Source organism: Cydia fagiglandana, chromosome 10 (genome assembly GCF_963556715.1).
Source record: "Cydia fagiglandana chromosome 10, ilCydFagi1.1, whole genome shotgun sequence".
Lineage (NCBI taxonomy): Eukaryota > Metazoa > Arthropoda > Insecta > Lepidoptera > Tortricidae > Cydia > Cydia fagiglandana.
The window spans coordinates 4,911,796-4,933,507 of NC_085941.1; the positions used below are offsets into that span (position 1 = coordinate 4,911,796).

General features: G+C 38.6%; 1 long non-coding RNA gene across 1 annotated transcript; it reads right to left on the reverse strand.

Annotated features, from left to right (window-relative positions):
• Positions 1-1,065: 1,065 nt before the first annotated feature.
• Positions 1,066-3,007, reverse strand: LOC134668196 (uncharacterized). Its single transcript, XR_010098734.1, has 2 exons — positions 2,414-3,007; positions 1,066-1,324 (listed from the first exon to the last, which is right to left on the reverse strand). It is a non-coding gene; the product is annotated as an uncharacterized LOC134668196 (long non-coding RNA).
• Positions 3,008-21,712: the final 18,705 nt, after the last annotated feature.

A 21,712-nucleotide genomic window follows, 5' to 3' on the forward strand; every position in this document is an offset into this window, starting at 1 on the left:
GTTCTCGTTCAAAACCGTCAAGAAACGTCATCTGTCAGCTGTCAAGAGTGTCAAGTGAACAGCGAATCTAATTTTGGAGAAAATAATTGTTTTATCGGTAAGCAAATTAAATATTTTGGTATTTGTCTAACTTAGTTAAGCACAATTTCGTGATAAAATAACTCTATATAGTGTAATATTTGAAAAGTGTGTTGTTAATTGCATATAATTTTGACCTAAAGTTTAACAATTTCAGACAGCCGTCGTCCCCGCAGCCCCAACCAAGGCGGCGGCGCAGCCAGAGCGGGCAAGAGCGGGCTCTTCTTCCACGCTGAGAAGTCCTCGCCAAGTTGGCAGTACAGTACAGTCAAAGCTGCCGCTGCAATCTTCATGACAGTTACCAGTGCTAAGGACATGCACTGCTGGCTTACTTGACCAGAAGAGACAATACTTTAAGCGTTAGTAATGATTCAAACCGTGAAGTGAAATTGTGGACAGGTTTGCCCGAATCAGTGTAACCTCAGTGAAATCATTTACTTCATAGACTTCAAACATTTTCGAAATTAACAAAAGTCAAGCGGACATTGAATACATAGATGTTATGCATTAGATAAGATAAAAGCTGCCTGTGAAACCAAAACTAATAAATCATATTGTTACTTAATATTATTGTTTTATTACCTACTGTCTTTGCTTTTTGTTCATATTTAACCTTTTGTATGCTCCTGTCAAAAATTTGTAATTTATATATCAATCATAATTAAATTAAATAAAATAAATAACTTACACATACTTATATAGACAAATACATACTTATATACATAGAAAACACCCATGACTCAGGAACAAATATTAGTGTTCATCACACAAATAAATGCCCTTACTGGGATTCGAACCCAGGACCATCGGCTTAGCAGGCAGGGTCAATACCCACTAGGCCAGACCGGTCGTTTTTTAAAGACAACTTTTAAAAATTAATGCATTTTTTTAAAGTTGAATATAGGTAAGTATATACATGGGAGCAGATCTGCTCCTAAGCATACCAAAAGTTAAGGTGGTAACCACCATAAATAAATGAAACAATGATTGGGTTAAAAAGTTAATTTATTTTATTGAAAATCTGTTAATGAAAGATGCAGCAGGTATTTTTTGCCGGCAGCATGAAATCAGTAGCCAAGCATTCTTGTTTGTACATATATTATGTACAGTGTTTTAAAACAGTAAAACAACACTCAATATATTTTTGTGGTTGTACATGTGACATAGTTTCTTCCCTTGACCCTGGCTTTGGAGCACCATAAAGTATTGGTTCATATGCCAAGGCTGCAATGAATATCCAAGTCACCTGAAACAAAATGAATGCTTAGTTTTTCAACAAACTTTGTAACATTTGGTTATAATACTTATTCTCTACCAGTCACATGACAAAAAAAACTAAATGTTTTGTGTAAGTATATGTTAAGATTATTTTTATATAGTGTGTAGGTACAGTCAGCTGCAGAGAAAAGTTACCACCGCTACATAGAAGTTTGTATGCAGGGTTGGTACCTTTTCTCTTCAGCTGACTGTACCTGTGCCTGCCAAAAGAAGTCATATACAATATGTTTCATAATATGAAAAAGTTTCAATACTATGGTTGATAATTGATATGTATGACAACAGCCCGTCTGGCCTAGTTGGTAGTGACTATAGTGACCCTGCCGGTTAAGCTGATAATCCTGAGTTTGAATCCCCGGTAAGGAAATTTGTGTAATGAGCACAGATATTTTGTACCTGAGTCATGGGTGTTGTCTATGTATTTAAGTATAGTTTGTCAAAGGACTGTCTCATTTCAAACAAAGACGGAGAGAATCATACTAGCTTTGTCATATACTAGTACTAGCACCCAAAAGATAACTATGAGTAGAGTTTTCCTGGTTCTTACTTACTGACAAATTGGTTTGACCATCTATATATAGTTATCTAAGTACCCTAAGTACCCACAACACAAGTCTTCTTGAGCTTACTGTACAGTCCGACAAGAAATTGTAGAAATTAAAAAGTAGCAACACTGTAGTCTCGTCCCTTTCAAATCAATTTAAGAAAATGGGATGACACTACAATATTGCTAGTTGTTAGTGACCTTGCCTATGAAGGTGATGGTTTTGCGTCCCGGGAAGGGCATTTATTTGTGTGAAGAACATTTGTTCCCGAGTCTTTATCTATATTTGTAAAGCCTTTACCTATATACCTTTGCCTTTACACATTTAATTCACTTTCCTATTGAAAAACAAGTGCTTGCCATTGTGCATATGGGTACCAAATTTAATCTACACCGTTCATCGGTTTATATTTGATGACGTAACAGGAACACATTTGTTATTTTAGCATTAGTAACATATTTTATATACTTTTTAGTAGGTATAGTAGGGATAAGTTATTGACTCACTCTTACCTTTGTAGGGACGTTGTTACGTGTTGCATTTGTGGGTGCATAATCCATTTTTCCATGACACTGTCACTATAGATAGGTAGATATTCAGCGCCTCGGTCACATTGGATTCTTTGGGTGAAATGCTGCGTACGGCCCACAATCCTTTGATCGTAGCAGTCCTTTCCTAAGCAGTTTCAATAGAGGCGATTTTTCAGACGGCGCCTGCGTCTAAGCGACACTTCCGCGTTGTTCGCCGCCCACAATGATGTTGAAGTATGCTTTTTACTACAAATTCTAATTTACAAACACTATTATTCGGTATTTTTTTGTGCTTCGATAAGTTATCTGCAAGGGGATAGCTCGCGCTACGTAGCTACACCTAGGAGGCGATAACGATTTGATTTCGCTTGTCAAAAGTGTCACTTGGCTAGACAATGTATGACAGATGGCGAATCCCGGTAACGAAAGTTTTGCGTTTCGTTACAACATTGCAACTTGGCTAACATTTTTGTATTCGTTAATATTTTTCGACAGACTCATCTACGGTACCTGTCATTCCCATACATTTTTTATCGATTCGTTAGCGATATCTTTTTTCGAAATGTGTTTTGGCTAGGCCCCCTGAGGGCCATAATTATTGCGCCTCAGAAACTTTCGCACGGGCCATCACCGACGGTTTTTGCGTCGGGAGGGTGTCTGGTTGCTACTGTTAGGAACAGCCGGCCTAGCCAAGGTTACAATCGCTATCGCTTCGACAACGAAAAGCATTAAGTATGTCTCTCTATCACTCTTCCATATTAGCGTGATGCCGGCTACATACGTAACGATAAATCCTTGCGATAATACTGTGCAGTCCGACTGTGCAGATAAATCGAACCGTGTGTATGTGAAATCGTTGTCGATTATCGTAACGATTTGTCATACACACGGTTCGATTTATCTGCACAGTCGGACTGCACAGTTTTATCGCAACGATTTATCGTTACGTATGTAGCCGGTATGAGTGACAGTTGCGTTTCGATCGCTACGGAGCGTAAGCGATTGGCATCTTGGCTACGCGGCCAGTTCCACTCTCAATGAAAGCTTAGCCCCTGGAGCCGGGCTCCCGCGGGCCGGATAGGGCCCTTTGGCTGTCGGCGGGCCGGATTGGAACGCGTCGCGGGCCAGACTTGGCCGGGGTTTGGAGATGCACTAATATGAAAGAGTGAGACAAAGCGTTCGACGTGTTGCCTCCCTGTCACACTTACGTACGAATTTACAAGTGCGGCAGAGAGGCAACAAGTCGAACGTGGTTCACGGTAGGCCCGCAGGTACGAGACTTTTGTCGCTGTCACAAGGGACAAGTTCTGTCCTAAATTGGGTATCTGAGTGCTGTATTGGAGTGGTATAAAAAACCGGCCAAGTGCGAGTTGTACTCGCGCACGGAGGGCTCCGTACCATTACGCAAAAAACGACAATAAAATCACGGCTGTTGTATGGGAGCCCCATTTATTTTAATTTGTTTTTAGTATTTGTTGTTATAGCGGCAACAGAAAATACATCATCTGTAAAAATTTCAACTGTCTAGCTATCACGGTTCACAGCGGAGTCTTAGTAATAGGGTCCCGTTTTTTACCCTTTGGGTACGGAACCCTAAAACTGAACTATTAGTACTGTCACCTGCAATTATTTGTTTAATTCGTTCTTTTTAAATTTCCTAAGTTGCTAAGAAGAATATTGCTGGACGGTCCCATGTTTTTCTTCGCCGAAACTCGTATAAATCAGTAAAGTTAGTATTTATTCAAATTTTTAACTTATCCTATCTTCCTGGTGTTTAAGAAAATTTTTGAACAACACTTATTTGAGTTTACATTTGTACTTAGGTACATCCTTATTGTATCATTAGATTATTACACCAAACAAAATAAAGAATCGAGTGAATAAAGCCAAATGTTCAAAAAGTTGAACCATAAGGAAAATAACAGTCAAGGAAAATATAAATGGAACAAAACCACACCGAGTTATTTCAGGCAGTAAGATAAGTAATATTTATGTGCAGGAAAAACACCATGTTTTGCGAATTAAATAAATTAATGTTCGTCTCGAAACTATATATTTTGATGAAGGTTTTTTTTTTTTTTAAGTTATTTATTATACTAGAAGTTACAACTTTATTGTTACATACAATGCTCCACAAAACTACATTTAGTTTGACTGTGGAGTCCCAGTATACTATAATACTATACTTAATTAAATTTAAAAATTAGAATAGGTTTACATTCGTAGTTGAAATAGGTAGGTATATCATGAATACACTATATATAGGGTAACACATCCCCTATAATCGGTTAATCTAGGCAGTCAAACAAATCTGATCCCATTCGTACAAAACGTAAGATCTATAATTGTGTGAAGAAAATAATATTAGTCCAACAGGAATTTCATGACAAATTCTTAAGAGCTACAAAAATAATCCGTGCCAAAATAATATACAACAATACATTGGCAAAGCTAATTTCAGATATAGCCGTAGCCAAGATGACGATCAAACTAGGCAACAAATCAAAGTATTTTTTTAGGGTTCCGTACCCAAAGGGTAAAACGGGACCCTATTACTAAGACTTCGCTGTCCGTTCGCCCGTCCGTCCGTCCGTCCGTCCGTCTGTCACCAGGCTGTATCTCACGAACCGTGATAGCTAGACAGTTGATATTTTCACAGATGATGTAAAAACAGAATAAATTTTTGAAAAGATTTTTGACCAAAGTTAAGCAACGTCGGGAGTGGTCAGTACTTGGATGGGTGACCGTTTTTTTTTTGCTTTTTTTTCGTTTTTTTTTGCATTATGGTACGGAACCCTTCGTGCGCGAGTCCGACTCGCACTTGCCCGGTTTTTTTGTAGTTACACTATTAATACTGATACTTGAGGTAGCGTAGCTCCAGCCAGCAGTTCCTGCAGAAAGGACTAGATAGAAGAGACTACCAGGGCGAGGCGAAATTGAGGCAAAATAGCACTGGGAGCTCGCATGACTGGTGATTCAGCCCATGTGGCACCGAGTCGGTGCACTACCTACTGTATACAAATTAATAAATAATTCATTATTGTACCTACCCACTGCTCAGCTTTGGTTCATTTCAGACGATGCGAGAACTGCATGCGAGTTTCATTACATTGCGGGTTTTGATCAGTCGGTTGAATTGGACGTAACCAACAGTCCGCAATGTAACTAGAATCGCATGCGAGTTCGCACGCCGCGCCGTCTAAAGGCCTGTGCACACCGGCTGCCGTGTGCGTGACGTGCACGTGCGCGTGTGGCGTTGTAGTATACAGATCCTTATGAGAGATGGCACACCGCTTGCGTGACGTGTGCGTGTGCGGCTCCAACATTTTAGCGCACGCACACGCGCACGTCACGCACACGCAAGCCGGTGTGGCTTGGCCTTAAATCAGCCATTAAATAAATTAGATCAGTCAATAGGCGCCTAGCCTTTCAAAGATTACATATACTCGAGAATTTGGGATGGGTTCATGAGTACTTACCGCTGTGGCTGGGATGGTCACTCTGGTCAGGTCCAAGGCATAAGCCAAGTAAATTGAAGACGGCGGTTCGATTCCGGCCTCTGAGGGTTTGTCTGAGGCCTAAGCCTTATATGCCCAGATATTCTTATATGCTTTATATTAGGCTAGTCTGTGGGACGGATAGAGTAACCAATGACAGCGTGCTGCAGAGAGTGAAATAGAAAAGAGAATTTATGGATACTGTAAAGATTAGGAAACTGCAGTACTTTGGTCATATATTACGAAATGACAAATACCACCTCCTCCAGCTGATAATACAGGGGAAAATCCAGGGTAAACGAAAATGTGGAAGAAGACGAAGCTCGTGGCTCAAAAACCTCAGGTGCTGGTTCAAGATGAGCACCAGATCGCTGTTTCGAGCTGCAGCGTCAAAAGTGAAAATAGCCCTAATGATAGCCAACCTCCGGCAGGAGACGGCACCATAAGAAGAAGAAGAAGTCTGTGGGAATCGAGTTCTATTGATGTGGTCGCAGTGGTCACCACATAGGTCAGCTGTCGCTTTGACGACACAAATGGTTATTAATGTATTGTTAAGTGATTGTTGCTATTAGTCTGTCAATAGTGTCAATATATAATAGCTGCTATTAGACTTGTAAAGCCAGGTAATTATGATTTGCCTTAGCACGCATGATTGAGGTAGAGATGTCCTTCACGTATCACCAAACATACAGTTTACATCGACAATGACTAGCACATGTACCTAGGTAGTATCTTAGTCATTAGTCATAAATGTAATACTGTTGATAGGCTTCAGACTTAGGATTTATTATCTTCAGGATTCGACTTAGCATTTTAGACTTAGAAGTAAAGTTAGATGGGGTAAGGAAAACATACTGACCCACTAAGATGGGCCAGCGTGTAGGGCGGGTAGTGGTGTCGGATGACTTAATGGCGAAGCGGGGTGGCGATGGATGGCCACGGCGTCGGTTTTTCGTCCGCACATCAACGGTAGTGGGCCAGCGATGGCGCGTATGCATCTACACGTCGCTCATTAGTAATTCCATAGTGTGTGCACTCAACCATCGCATCGCCATTTCGCTGGGCCATCGTGTAGAGGAGCCATAAGAGAAACACTTGTAGGAAATCCTCATTTTTATTTCTTGTCCTGCCCAAATAAAATACGTTTCTCTTACCCACATTAGCCTTAATTCATCATGTCGAAACTTAAGTTAATTGAAAACTTAAGGTAAAGTTAGGCTTTGAATTTCGATATCGAGTCTTCTGGGAACTTCTGTCCCTTTCAGTACGGATCAAACGAACCCATTGATAAAGGATCTTAAAGAGCCCATGTATGTTCAGTGAAAATTAATGGTTTCCCAGTAATCACCGACATTTAATTGACGTATGTTTGATCCGTAGCGAACGCCTCACCTTGTATAAATACCTATCGATTGAAATTTCATACTACAACTAGGGTAGGTAGGTAGATACAGGGTGTATAGGTACCAGGAAATTTGCGGATGCAGATTTTTTGACATCCGCGGATGCGGATATTTAAAGCCTCACATCCGCGGATGCGGATGCGGATGTCAAGATTTGGTACTAAAACGTAAATTATTACATTTTTAGCATTTTTTATTTAAAAAAACGATACGTTTAGTATTTGAGCAAGAATATAGGCGCGTTTTATTTAATATACAGTAACCTGGCCGACTTTTCGGGATCTAGACGATTTCGTTATATATAATGACGAAATTACCTAGCACTTACGCCGCCGGCGCCGCCGCTAATACGTTCCTGTTACCGACTTGGTCGACATCCGCATCATGCGGATGCTCCGCATCGCTTTTATGCGGATGCGGATGCAGATGCGGATGTTGAAAATAATGCGGATGTCCCGCGGATGCGGATGCAGATGCGAATATTCGCAACATCCCTGATAGGTAGGTACTTATACAGGCGTCGCTGCCGTCGCTGGTTCATATCCGGCTCGAAGGACCATATGTAAAAGGCTGAATTAATCCAAATAAGTAATTTTTTTAATTAATGAAATCAATGATGTATTGTCCAAGAAGAAGGTTGACAACTTGACATGTTACCATGGAAACCAGTAATGTTGCTATACTCGTACCTACAAACAATCCATTCTACAACAATGCTATAAAGAAGTCAAAAAAATACTCTAGGGGCATTCCACAAAAAGGTCTACTTTGTCGGGGACGCGACGGGTATGGCAGAGTTATCTTAATAACCTGGACTTACCCCTTATCCAGGACTTAATAAATACTGCTATAATCAGAATTGAACTTCACTTCAGGTAAGTTTGTTTAATCCTATCATCAGTGTTGCCAACTAGGATTTTGAATAAAATGGTAGACTAATGTCTAGATTATGCCAAAATTATGACAAAGTCTTTTGAAATATGCTAAAAAAATGCTAAAATATGTCTTGAAATTGGACACTTAAAACACATACATTTTTAAAATTTGCCGCATTTTTCTACTGACAAGATCTGCTTGACCAACTTTATATATTCCGTCGACGTCCGATGTCCACAAAAGTCAAAATTCATATGAAAATATGAACCACATAAGGCGATGGCGCATATTGTTGCTGCCAAGTTGGTGCAAACTTGGCTAAGACTAATTTATGCTAAAAAATATGCCAGATGCTAAATGGACAATTTTGGTGCCAAAGCGAGTGAAAATATGCCAGATCTGGCATCATTTATGCCAAGTTGGCAACACTGCCTATCGTTATAAAGGTTATCATGCCAAATTTCGGCTTCTTAGCTTTATCAGAAATCAGAAGTGTTAAAAAACTAGAGCACGTACCGAACACTTTTCTGGAATGCCTCTCTACTACTTTCGTAAACCTGCTTCGCGATCTTCTAATTCGCATAAGACTTGATTACCTAGCAACTACATAAATGTGACCATATTCGTACCGGTATTTTACCAAGCACAGAAGCCAAAGAATGTATAAATCGTGCCAAATGTCTTTACAGCATTAAGTGGCATAATACACACCACATTGCTTCACAAACTAGTATAACTTGGTCTATAGCTTCATAAGAATTGTATGTAATCTTAGGTCAGATATTTTTATGCTTTATACACACAGTGCAGTCGCCATCAGATGTATCGGAGCGGCTAAGGTGCTCAAAACATCTGAACACGCACTATAACACCTTGACAGTATAGGCGTGTTCAGATATTTGTGAGCACCTTGGCCGCTCCAATATATCTGGTGACTGTAAAGGTGTAGTGAGGTGCGTTTGCGCAGGTCGCGCAACCATCTGGTAGCCTTGAGTATGGGAAAGTTACGTGTTGCGTATGAAACTTGTAGTACGGGCTCTTTGTGTGGGTATAGATCACTTTAATGCTCACTAGATACAGCATATATACTATGGTATATGCTGTATCTAGTGAGCATTAAAGCAGCACATAACAGAATCACTCTGTATGCAGAGTGACCATACTTTGAGTGGTCAATGTGTACCTAGGTTATAATGAAATTAATGAACAACTTTTACTATGGGGCCAACCCCGAACAGGCAAAAAAATGGTGTCTCATACATTCGGCGAATCATATAATACCTAATGTGTCAGTGTTTTAGAACACCAGATTAGTTTTCGGGATTTCGGGGTTGGCTCCATAATAAAAGTCCTCAGAGTATGGTCACAATTATTTATTTACATTTATTTCCGACTTTACGAGGCAGAGAAATTTTGAAGTAAGTACCTACTTAATATCAGGAGAGTAGAACGAGTAGAAGGTAATTTTATATGTAAATCTTCTAGACGCTCTAACTTCTTTGTATAGTGTGAATCAAACGATCTGAGCTAGTTTACTCAAAGAGTCTCAAGAATACAATACCATTGAGTGGTAAACCACAAATTAGGATAATCACCTCGTAGTAAAAGCAGATTATAACCGCCTTGAAATGTTAGTATAGATTAACGACTCTATTTCTTTAAACAATAGACTACAAAATACACTAACTAAATAATGGCTAACCTAACTTTTTTTGCATTTAACGACCATCGACCCTTAAGAAGAATGCACTCTTTCCAAAAGATTGAATATGATATTATCTTTTTAGACCATTTTAACCCCATTCAATAAGAAATAAGGTTTAAAATTCAATGTACAAGCAATGTACTTCTAACTTATTTTGTAAGTAAATTGGTTGGCGCCTACGAGAACAAAAGCAGATAATAGGATTGTAATAAAACAATGCCATTGTTAGTACAGGTAAGTGAACAAGCTCAGTTCAAAATTTTTTATCTATATTAATATTTTAAGCAACTAACACTTTGTATCTTTAGGTATTTAAATAAAAGTAAACAAAATCTACCTTCAAATGGCTCCTTAAGCCAAGATGAAAACATTACATGATCAAATAATGTAAGTAGGTTAAAGTCAGGTCGTTCATATGACTGATCCAGGCGGTTTTGTATTTGGTCGGTTAACCAATAAATGTTATAACTGCCCGAAAATGTACAAATTGTTTGTTTACTTTTATTTAAATACCGAAAGCTAGCTATAGACTTTTATAGATAACGGTTACGCTCATGTAAAGTAATTTAAGTATGTTGTTTTATAACTTTTATAATGAGAGCGCAACTTCGATTGTTTGGGAGCGGCTTTTGGCGGCGCGTTCGTGTAACTCTTAAATGATTCATAAACGGTATCTGTTAGTTGTAATCTATGGTGTGAATACAACTGCTAAGTATCAGTGTATTATCACTATCAGTTTTATAAGAGCCACAAAGGGCCGGCATGGTCATGGTCAGTACCTAACCTAATAGCCCCAATAGGTAGATAATTAGGTCATAAAGGGCCTTAGGTCTTACTATTATTACTTACATTTCCTGTTCTTATTTGAAGAAAATGAGGAATTAGGATTATCATTTTGATACACGTCACGCCTATTAGCTGTCCTGTGTCCGCAACGATAAAATCTTATTCATAATCCTTTTGCTAAGTTGACAAGCCGATAATAATCGTTTGACCCTTTCCGACATATTGGTATGATGGAAAGGGACAAACGATTATTATCGGCTTGTCAACTTTAGTAAACGTTTATGAATAAGGGGGTTATAGTTTAATAAAAACTAGCGACCCGCCCCGGCTTCGAACAGGTTAACAAATTCTGTACCTAAACCTTCCTCAAGAATCACTCTACATATTGATAGGTGAAAATCGCATGAAAATCCGTTTAGTAGTTTTTGAGTTTATCGCGAACATACATACACACAAACAGACAAACGCGGCGGGGGACTTTGTTTTAGTGTTATATATGCCGATTCTGGGAAATCTAAAGAAGTATATCCCCATACCAGACAATCTACCAAGGCAATAGCGATAGAAATGGAAACATATCATGTTCGAACTTCGATGTTCGTTAGTTTAGTACAGTGAAACCTGGTTAATTGGCACCTGGATAAATGGAAAACCTCAATAATTGCAACCAAAAGTCCGGTCCCGGTCCCTTGAGACTAAAAGGCCTCTATTGGAACCTCTATAATTGCAATTTAGATTTTAGTGCTTTTCGTAATTTTGCCTCTGTAATTGACCACATCGCAACTAAGACCTCTATAATTGACATTATGCTAAAAAAAATCTGTTATTTCTGCTCTTCTTTTTACCTCCAATATTGAAACGAGTCTTACTTATTACCTCTGTAATTGAAATAATGTAGTTGTAGACAGCAGAAACAATATTTTTTTTTTTTAATTTATTGCTAATAAACAAAAAACACTTAAAACTATTACAAAACTTCGCCAAACTGCGAAACAGTTTGTTGGCGAATGAAATACACCCAATTATACCTAAATGTTTATACCTTCATGCTTAATACTATGCTTAGGGAATGCAATACCGGGATACCAGGATCCCGAAATACCGGGATCCCGCATGCAATTTGCGGGATTAATCCCGCTCGTAAATTAAGCGGGATCCCGCGGGATTTGCGGGATTGAAGAGCGACGTGGTTCTTACGTGTTACTACAAGGAACACAGGCTCGGGCACGTGCCTACGGGCGAAAATTCTTCACGAAGCCTAAATGCATCTATGGAGGAAAGGGGTAATGACACGGAAGAGCATTTTGCCCGAATTTGTCTATTTATTTCATCAAACTTTCTCGTAAAGGGTGTTATTTTACGTACGCGGTCCGTATAGTAGTGGACCCTATAATGGACGTGGAACCAGTAATGGGACAAAAAACCACAATTCCTGTAAAATAAGTATCTAAAAGTAGTTTATAAACACTGGATATATTTTTTTCATTAATAAGAGTCCTTGAGCTGTTTATGTTTGAATTTTTATTAAAATCGGTTATTTTTTAAGAAATGTGCGTCAACCCAAAAGTTGTCGTGCCACTGAAAAAAAATATCATTAAGAATTCTTAACAACTTCGCTAAGAGAGGTGAGTTAATTTATTAAATTTTAATTAATTAATACTTGATGAAAACTGGAATGTGTTTTGTTAATTGCATTTACCATGAGATAAGGTATACAACACACTATGTTGTGACTCCACAGATGTAAAAAAAATAGTGGCATTTGGCCCAATCCCATTATAGGAGCTGTAAAACTGCATACCTCCTATGATGGGACAATTGACATAATGATGCTTGCCATGCCATAATTTCATGTTTAAACAATACAGAAGTAAAATGTAGTTACGAAATACGTCAACCAGGAGGTATTCTCGGACTTCGGATAAATTAATATCGTTTTTCCAAACTTTTATTTACCTTGCCCTGTTAGTTAGTGTAGGTCAAATCTTGGTAGCTGAATTTGAGCTACTTTTCGATTTCCGATTCAGTTGAAATTTTGTGTAAGTACGTAATTAAGTATGCAAATCGGATGATAATGCAATATTATGATAACACGGACCTGATCTGATGATGGAGACAGGAGGTGGCCATAGGAACTTTATCGCAATAAACCCTAACTAATTGTGTTTGGGTATATTAGAATTGTCTCGATGGATCTAATACAATAATAATTGGCTGTAGAAAGAAAAATACATTTCGCGATAAAAGCTTATACCAAAAATTCATTTTTTTGCCATAACTTATTCCCCATTTCAATATTTTATACTAATAGAGCAATGTCCATTATAGGGGGCCCATTACTGGATCCACGTCCATTACCGGGGGCCCATTACTGGAGCTTTGGTGTCCATGACTGGAGAAAAAAAACATAGTTTTAATTTGTTAAGTATGTGGAAACTCATTGCAGTATCTTTAATACAACAAGCCTAAAACATGAAAGACGGATAGGACTTTCATCTTTTAACACGCTAAGCGGTAGACCATTTACATGTATAAGGGAAATATCATAAATACTCCAAATTTCCTCTTAAATGTCCCATGACTGGTGCTGTTACTATAAATCTTAAATTTGTACCCAGGGAATTTTGTTATGTAGGTACGTCCGAAATTAGGCAGATTTTTTATTGTTTTCCCTCGTTTTTCCTCACAGGTGTGATGAAAAACATTGTGTGTGCCACGAGTGGTACAGGACTTACGAAATCGCGTTAATTAAGCCTTTACACACGTTCTTAAATTCTTGATTACTGTCATTATTATTCTTTTAATACAAAATGTACTATTTCTAATTTTAGTTTACTTTTTGTTTTCAACCTTCAAATTTAGTACTAATTCGTAAAATTGTATACTAACTTGCGGGATCCCGCAAATACCGGGATCCCGCGGGACTTAAAATGGCAATCCCGCGGAATACCGGGATTGAGTTCCTCATGCGGGATTGCATTCCCTAACTATGCTAATTACTAAACTAAATATGACTAACTTGCATTAGCGTAACTATTTAATAACAGACTTCTAATTTTTTTCTTAAATATTGTTTTTGTTGAAACATTTTGCTCGGGGGGTATGACATTAAAAATACGCGGTATTAGGTACTGCCTTGTTCTTCGGCCGTAATAATTGGAGGCTTGTGGCTCGACATATCGTTTTCGTGTAGATGCTCTTAGACTTCTGTTGTATATTTTTACTATCTTAAATTTAGGACACATATACTGTTCGACAGCTAACAGATATTTAAGTTTTTCGTGAACAGGTAATATGTTACAGCTCTGAAAAAGTTGGTTATAGTGCTTGTTACATTTTTCTTTAGTTTTCTTATCTACTAATATCTTAACAAGTCTAAGTTGTAAGTTAAGGATCTTATCAAGTTAAGTTTTAAATGTGCGACCGTATGCCACTAATCCATAACTTATCACAGAATCTGCTAATGCGTGGTACAGTGTAAATAGAACCGCCTTATTTACTATAGGTTTTAAATTGATAAATTTGCATAATATAGACCTTAACTTTTTACACACCGACTCCACATGGAGGTTCCAGTTAAAACAACTATCGACATTTAAACCCAAGTACTTATAGTTAGTGACCATTTCAAGGCGACTGCACTTACACGACACCATGTCATTGTGCAAACATTCATATGTGTGCCCTACTATTCCGAATTGTTCACAGGGAATTTTGAGGTACGGAGACTTTATCAACATACACTTGGTCTTTGCTACATTCAGTATAATACCGTTATCGTGTGCCCACCTCAGAATGTTGTTAAAGTCTGCCTGCAGCCTGTCCCGCATGAGCGCGACGTCCCGGTCGGCGTACACCAGGCACGTGTCGTCCGCGTACATGTAGGTGGAGCAGTGCTCCACGACGTTGCTAATGCTGTTCACGTGCATGATGTACCCGACCGGGCCGTACACTGACCCAGTCGGTACGCCGTATTTTATATTGGCTTCTTCTCCCGTTTCATCTATTATCTTCGTGCGAAGCGACCGGTTATGTAAGTAGCTCTGAAACCACAGACTAATTGGACCACAGATGCCGCACTCTTGCATAGCTTTGAGTAGCAATGTGTGGTCCAAAGTGTCAAAAGCTTTTTTGAAGTCAATATATAATACAGCTACATACATTTTTTTATCCAATTTATCATTTACATCGTCCACAAATTGCGCTAAAGCAGTAGATGTACTGTGTGACCTTCTAAATCCATGTTGTGTGTCTGATAATCTGAGAGATCTGCTTGACCAACTTTATATATTCCGTCGACGTCCATCCGTCCACAAAAGCCAAAATTCATATGAAAATATGAACCACATAAGGCGATGGCGCATATTGTTGCTGCCAAGTTGGTGCAAACTTGGCTAAGACTAATTTATGCAAAAAAATATGCCAGATGCTAAATGGACAATTTTGGTGCCAAAGCGAGTGAAAATATGCCAGATCTGGCATCATTTATGCCAAGTTGGCAACACTGCCTATCGTTATAAAGGTTATCATGCCAAATTTCGGCTTCTTAGCTTTATCAGAAATCAGAAGTGTTAAAAAACTAGAGCACGTACCGAACACTTTTCTGGAATGCCTCTCTACTACTTTCGTAAACCTGCTTCGCGATCTTCTAATTCGCATAAGACTTGATTACCTAGCAACTACATAAATGTGACCATATTCGTACCGGTATTTTACCAAGCACAGAAGCCAAAGAATGTATAAATCGTGCCAAATGTCTTTACAGCATTAAGTGGCATAATACACACCACATTGCTTCACAAACTAGTATAACTTGGTCTATAGCTTCATAAGAATTGTATGTAATCTTAGGTCAGATATTTTTATGCTTTATACACACAGTGCAGTCGCCATCAGATGTATCGGAGCGGCTAAGGTGCTCAAAACATCTGAACACGCACTATAACACCTTGACAGTATAGGCGTGTTCAGATATTTGTGAGCACCTTGGCCGCTCCAATATATCTGGTGACTGTAAAGGTGTAGTGAGGTGCGTTTGCGCAGGTCGCGCAACCATCTGGTAGCCTTGAGTATGGGAAAGTTACGTGTTGCGTATGAAACTTGTAGTACGGGCTCTTTGTGTGGGTATAGATCACTTTAATGCTCACTAGATACAGCATATATACTATGGTATATGCTGTATCTAGTGAGCATTAAAGCAGCACATAACAGAATCACTCTGTATGCAGAGTGACCATACTTTGAGTGGTCAATGTGTACCTAGGTTATAATGAAATTAATGAACAACTTTTACTATGGGGCCAACCCCGAACAGGCAAAAAAATGGTGTCTCATACATTCGGCGAATCATATAATACCTAATGTGTCAGTGTTTTAGAACACCAGATTAGTTTTCGGGATTTCGGGGTTGGCTCCATAATAAAAGTCCTCAGAGTATGGTCACATCACAATTATTTATTTACATTTATTTCCGACTTTACGAGGCAGAGAAATTTTGAAGTAAGTACCTACCTACTTAATATCAAGAGAGTAGAACGAGTAGAAGGTAATTTTATATGTAAATCTTCTAGACCAGTGGTTCTTAACCTTTTCAGTCCGGTCACCCCTATGACTAACTAGGGAACCTGATTTTACCCCTCCTCCCAATGGTAATAAAAAATAAAACGTGTACGTTTGTTGTATTGTTATATTAGGTTAGCTTATTACCCCCGTAAAATACCAGTTTTACCCCCACGGGGGTAATTACCCCCAGGTTAAGAACCACTGTTCTAGACGCTCTAACTTCTTTGTATAGTGTGAATCAAACGATCTGAGCTAGTTTACTCAAAGAGTCTCAAGAATACAATACCATTGAGTGGTAAACCACAAATTAGGATAATCACCTCGTAGTAAAAGCAGATTATAACCGCCTTGAAATGTTAGTATAGATTAACGACTCTATTTCTTTAAACAATAGACTACAAAATACACTAACTAAATAATGGCTAACCTAACTTTTTTTGCATTTAACGACCATCGACCCATAAGAAGAATGCACTCTTTCCAAAAGATTGAATATGATATTATCTTTTTAGACCATTTTAACCCCATTCAATAAGAAATAAGGTTTAAAATTCAATGTACAAGCAATGTACTTCTAACTTATTTTGTAAGTAAATTGGTTGGCGCCTACGAGAACAAAAGCAGATAATAGGATTGTAATAAAACAATGCCATTGTTAGTACAGGTAAGTGAACAAGCTCAGTTCAAAAATTTTTATCTATATTAATATTTTAAGCAACTAACACTTTGTATCTTTAGGTATTTAAATAAAAGTAAACAAAATCTACCTTCAAATGGCTCCTTAAGCCAAGAAGAAAACATTACATGATCAAATAATGTAAGTAGGTTAAAGTCAGGTCGTTCATATGACTGATCCAGGCGGTTTTGTATTTGGTCGGTTAACCAATAAATGTTATAACTGCCCGAAAATGTACAAATTGTTTGTTTACTTTTATTTAAATACCGAAAGCTAGCTATAGACTTTTATAGATAACGGTTACGCTCATGTAAAGTAATTTAAGTATGTTGTTTTATAACTTTTATAATGAGAGCGCAACTTCGATTGTTTGGGAGCGACTTTTGGCGGTGCGTTCGTGTAACTCTTAAATGATTCATAAACGGTATCTGTTAGTTGTAATCTATGGTGTGAATACAACTGCTAAGTATCAGTGTATTATCACTATCAGTTTTATAAGAGCCACAAAGGGCCGGCATGGTCATGGTCAGTACCTAACCTAATAGCCCCAATAGGTAGATAATTAGGTCATAAAGGGCCTTAGGTCTTACTATTATTACTTACATTTCCTGTTCTTATTTGAAGAAAATGAGGAATTAGGATTATCATTTTGATACACGTCACGCCTAGCTGTCCTATGTCCGCAACGATAAAGTTTTATTCATAATCCTTTTGCTAAGTTGACAAGCCGATAATAATCGTTTGACCCTTTCCGACATATTGGTATGATGGAAAGGGACAAACGAGTATTATCGGCTTGTCAACTTTACTAAACGTTTATGAATAAGGGGGTTATAGTTTAATAAAAACTAGCGACCCGCCCCGGCTTCGAACAGGTTAACAAATTCTGTACCTAAACCTTCCTCAAGAATCACTCTACATATTGATAGGTGAAAATCGCATGAAAATCCGTTTAGTAGTTTTTGAGTTTATCGCGAACATACATACACACAAACAGACAGACGCGGCGGGGGACTTTGTTTTAATGTTAATCTCCATAATAAAAGTATATCTCCATACCCCATACCAGCCAATCTACCAAGGCAATAGCGATAGAAATGGAAACATATCATGTTCGAACTTGTTCGTTAGTTTAGTAGTAGTTTCTGTGGATGCCGGAATACGCAGGTTCGTTCAAAACCTCAAATCGACTCCTGGCCAGGAAACCTAACGAAAATTTCAAAAATGAAAATAATCTTCATCTCGCTCTTTCCGACAATGCAAGAGCGATAAAGATAGAGACAACGACTGCTATGTTCACTGTAGTCACAAGCATGCCAACATAGCCATATTTTCTCAGCGTGAAATGAGACCATTTTCCATAATATTCACGGTCGTTAGTCAGAGTGGCTCCGTTTGACACGTCGGTCGTCAAGGCTACGCGCATGTCTGTAATAAATGTTGCTTACAGGTAGGCTTATTCAAAGTTGAAAATCTCAACTTCATTTGTTATTTTTATGATACGAATATGACGCGACTATTAGTGCAGTGCAGAGATGCACTGTGAGTCGAGACCAAGAAAAGTCTGCAGCGATTTTGATAGCCCACGCAATGCAAGTGTCATTTCAAACTTCTATGAAATTATGACATACCTGCTAATAACACTTGCACTGCGTGGGCTATCAAAATCGCTGCAGACTTTTCTTGGTCAAACTCTATAATTTCCATTGAATTTTCTATATTTTTATTGAAAAACACGTTTGATAAATAAATAAGGAACTCTAAAACCATGTAACAATTATAAAGCATACCTATACCTACTGTCATTTAATGTTCTTTGCTATCCTAAGTAATAGTTACTAGTAAACGCATAACTTTCCATCCTTCAGAATTTTTTATACATATATTATACTTATTTTATCCACATTTTTGCGGGTGACATCTGTCAACCTTTTGTCATTCATAACCATAACACGTAAAAAGGGCTATAAATTGTACACAGCGGATGACAGATGTCGATGTCACTCGCACGTCCCTGTATTATGGAAGGTAGAGGCAAGGAAAACAATCTCCATGTATCAAAAAGTGTCCGTCAAAAAACCTTAAATAGGTGGCGCCACAACACCTAGAATATTTGATAAAAAAATTCAAATCAATGACAGCGCACTTCATCAATAACGCGTACGTTCTTAGCTACTCTAGCGCTGCACTGGAGATATTTGGAACTATTATTTATAGCTGACAGCTGCACACTTTAGCAAATATCTCCCATAAAAGACTTTTCTCTTTACCTCTACCCTCCATACCCTGTATGAAAAATACCTACCTACTATAAATAATAAATAAGCTTTGTTCGCGTTTACAAATTGCAACATGCCATAGATTAGTTCGTTTTTTTAGCATTAGAAATAAGGTAAACAATCTTAATGTGTCTTTTAATTGAAAAACACATTTTAAAAATAAGTTACGGCAAATATGTAACAATTATGAATCTAATACGATCATTTATATTCTTCTGCTTTCATAAGTAATCGTTTTTGATTTTTAAAAAGCGTTTTTCAATTAAAAGACATGTTAAGATCGCTTACCTTCTTGCAAGTTCTTTCTAATGCTAAAAAAAACGAACTGTAGGTAAATGATAAAGCTAAATAGGTATGTAACTAATTATTTTGTATATCTCTTTTTTTTTTTCGTATGGCTTTTTCGGTTACTCTACTTCAGAGATTTACAGTTTTTAAGTACCGCTTCTGTGGTTAAGGTGGTAAAATCCTCCACTTTCCCATGGTATTTGGTTGGAGGACAGTCAAATACCGTGTGCTGTACGGTCTGCTCGGCTGATGCTCCACACCGACATACTGGTGATTCGCACCTCATCTCATTCTAAAGGCTCCTCTTCACGTTGGGCCAACGCCAACGCCAACGAGGGACGCATTTATGCGTTAGAGGGAGCAAGTGATATTGCTATCTCATTCTACCGCATGGCTGCGTCCCTCGTTGGCGCTGGCGTTGGCCCAACGTGAAGAGGAGCCTTAACATATTTCTTTTCTTTTATTTCTTTTTCTTTATTTAAATCACATGCATAAACTTACAGCTAAGGATGCCAAAACGCTTATGCGGTAGGGACAATACATACAATTAGATTCAAACACAGTCTAGAGATTAAAACATTACAACAAAACATAAACAATGAAATACGGTCAGGTTAAATCACAAACATTACATTAGTTACACATAAATTAAATTAAATTAAATGCAACAGAGGATAGGATGTCAAACTTAAACTTACACACATATATACATAATATATACAAAAATACCATTATTCATTCGTCAAATACACATTAATATAATTTAAGAATTTTCTTGTGAAGACACCGACACTATCGTAGTATACGTCAGCATCTTGTTTGATGTTAAAAAAGTCATTCAAAAGTGCCAGAGCTCTAGCAGTGGGAGCGTTCTGGGCCCGACGAGTACGAATCGCACCGCGCGCGAACAGAGGCCTTCGTCTGCGCACCCCACCCTCACCAGTGTCTTCCGCGATCAGTCGCGCCTGCGGTACAAACAAACCGATACGCTCTAAGACAGTTGGATTGTCGACCTTATTATTGAGCAGTTGGTAGTAGTGCACCGCAAGTAGGAGTTTGCGCCGTAACTCGAGCGTATCTAAGCCCACCATCCCTGTCACGAAAAGAGAAGGAAACAGAAAGGGATAGTACCCGTACTGCCTCTTGTAGAGAAATCTCGCAAATTTCCTTTGGATCCTCTCTAACATCAGAGTGTACTTTTTCTCACTTGGATCCCATACCGTGGACCCGAATTCCAATAGGCTACGTACGTAAGCATTGTACAAAACTTTGGGTATGAGTCTACTTTTAAACTGGGAGCTGACTCTCATTATAAAACCCAAAGTTTTGGTTGCACGCTTACAGATGGCAGTTATATGCGAACGGAAATTAAGCTCCCTGTCCATATTTATGCCTAGGTCACGTATTTCCTGCTCTCTTGCTATCTCGACGCCACTTAGATGGTAGGAAGAGTGAATCGGCGATTTGGCTCTTGTGAATGTAATGACTTTACATTTGCTTTCGTTGAAAAGCAGACGATTAGCCTTACTCCACTCAGCAACAGCGTTTATGTCTAGCTGTAATTTGTCACAGTCGCTAACATTTTCGACCTTTAAAAATATTTTAAGGTCATCGGCAAACATGAGACACCTCGCATACTTTGTGACTCTTGGTAAGTCGTTGATCATTATGAGGAACAACGTTGGGCCAAGAGTACTCCCTTGGCTCACTCCAGAACGCGTATAGAATGGCTGGGATTCGTGACCTGCAAGTCCTACATACTGTGATCGACTGCCAAGGTAATTCGCAAAAAAACGCAGAAGCTGGGGCACAAATCCCAGTTGGGCAAGCTTTTGCAATAGAATGTCGTTGTCGACTAAATCAAAAGCCTTTTTAAAGTCAAAATAGGCTGCGTCGACTTGCCTACGCGCATCAATGGCCCCCAGCACGTATTCCACAAAGGCTACGTGATTAGTCGTAGTAGATCTGCCTGTACGGAAGCCATGCTGCGAGTCATCGAGCAGTCCAGCTATTTGCCGACTTATTTGGTAATCAAGTATCGACTCGAATAACTTGCCGAAAACAGGTAAAACAGCAATTGGCCTGAAACTTGTTACATCCGGACCCAAACAAGAAGCAGAACCTCCCTTGGGCACAGGTGTAACTCTTGACACTTTCCAACGTCTAGGAAAGGAGGCTTGTTTCAAAGACAGGTTAAAAATGTGTAAGA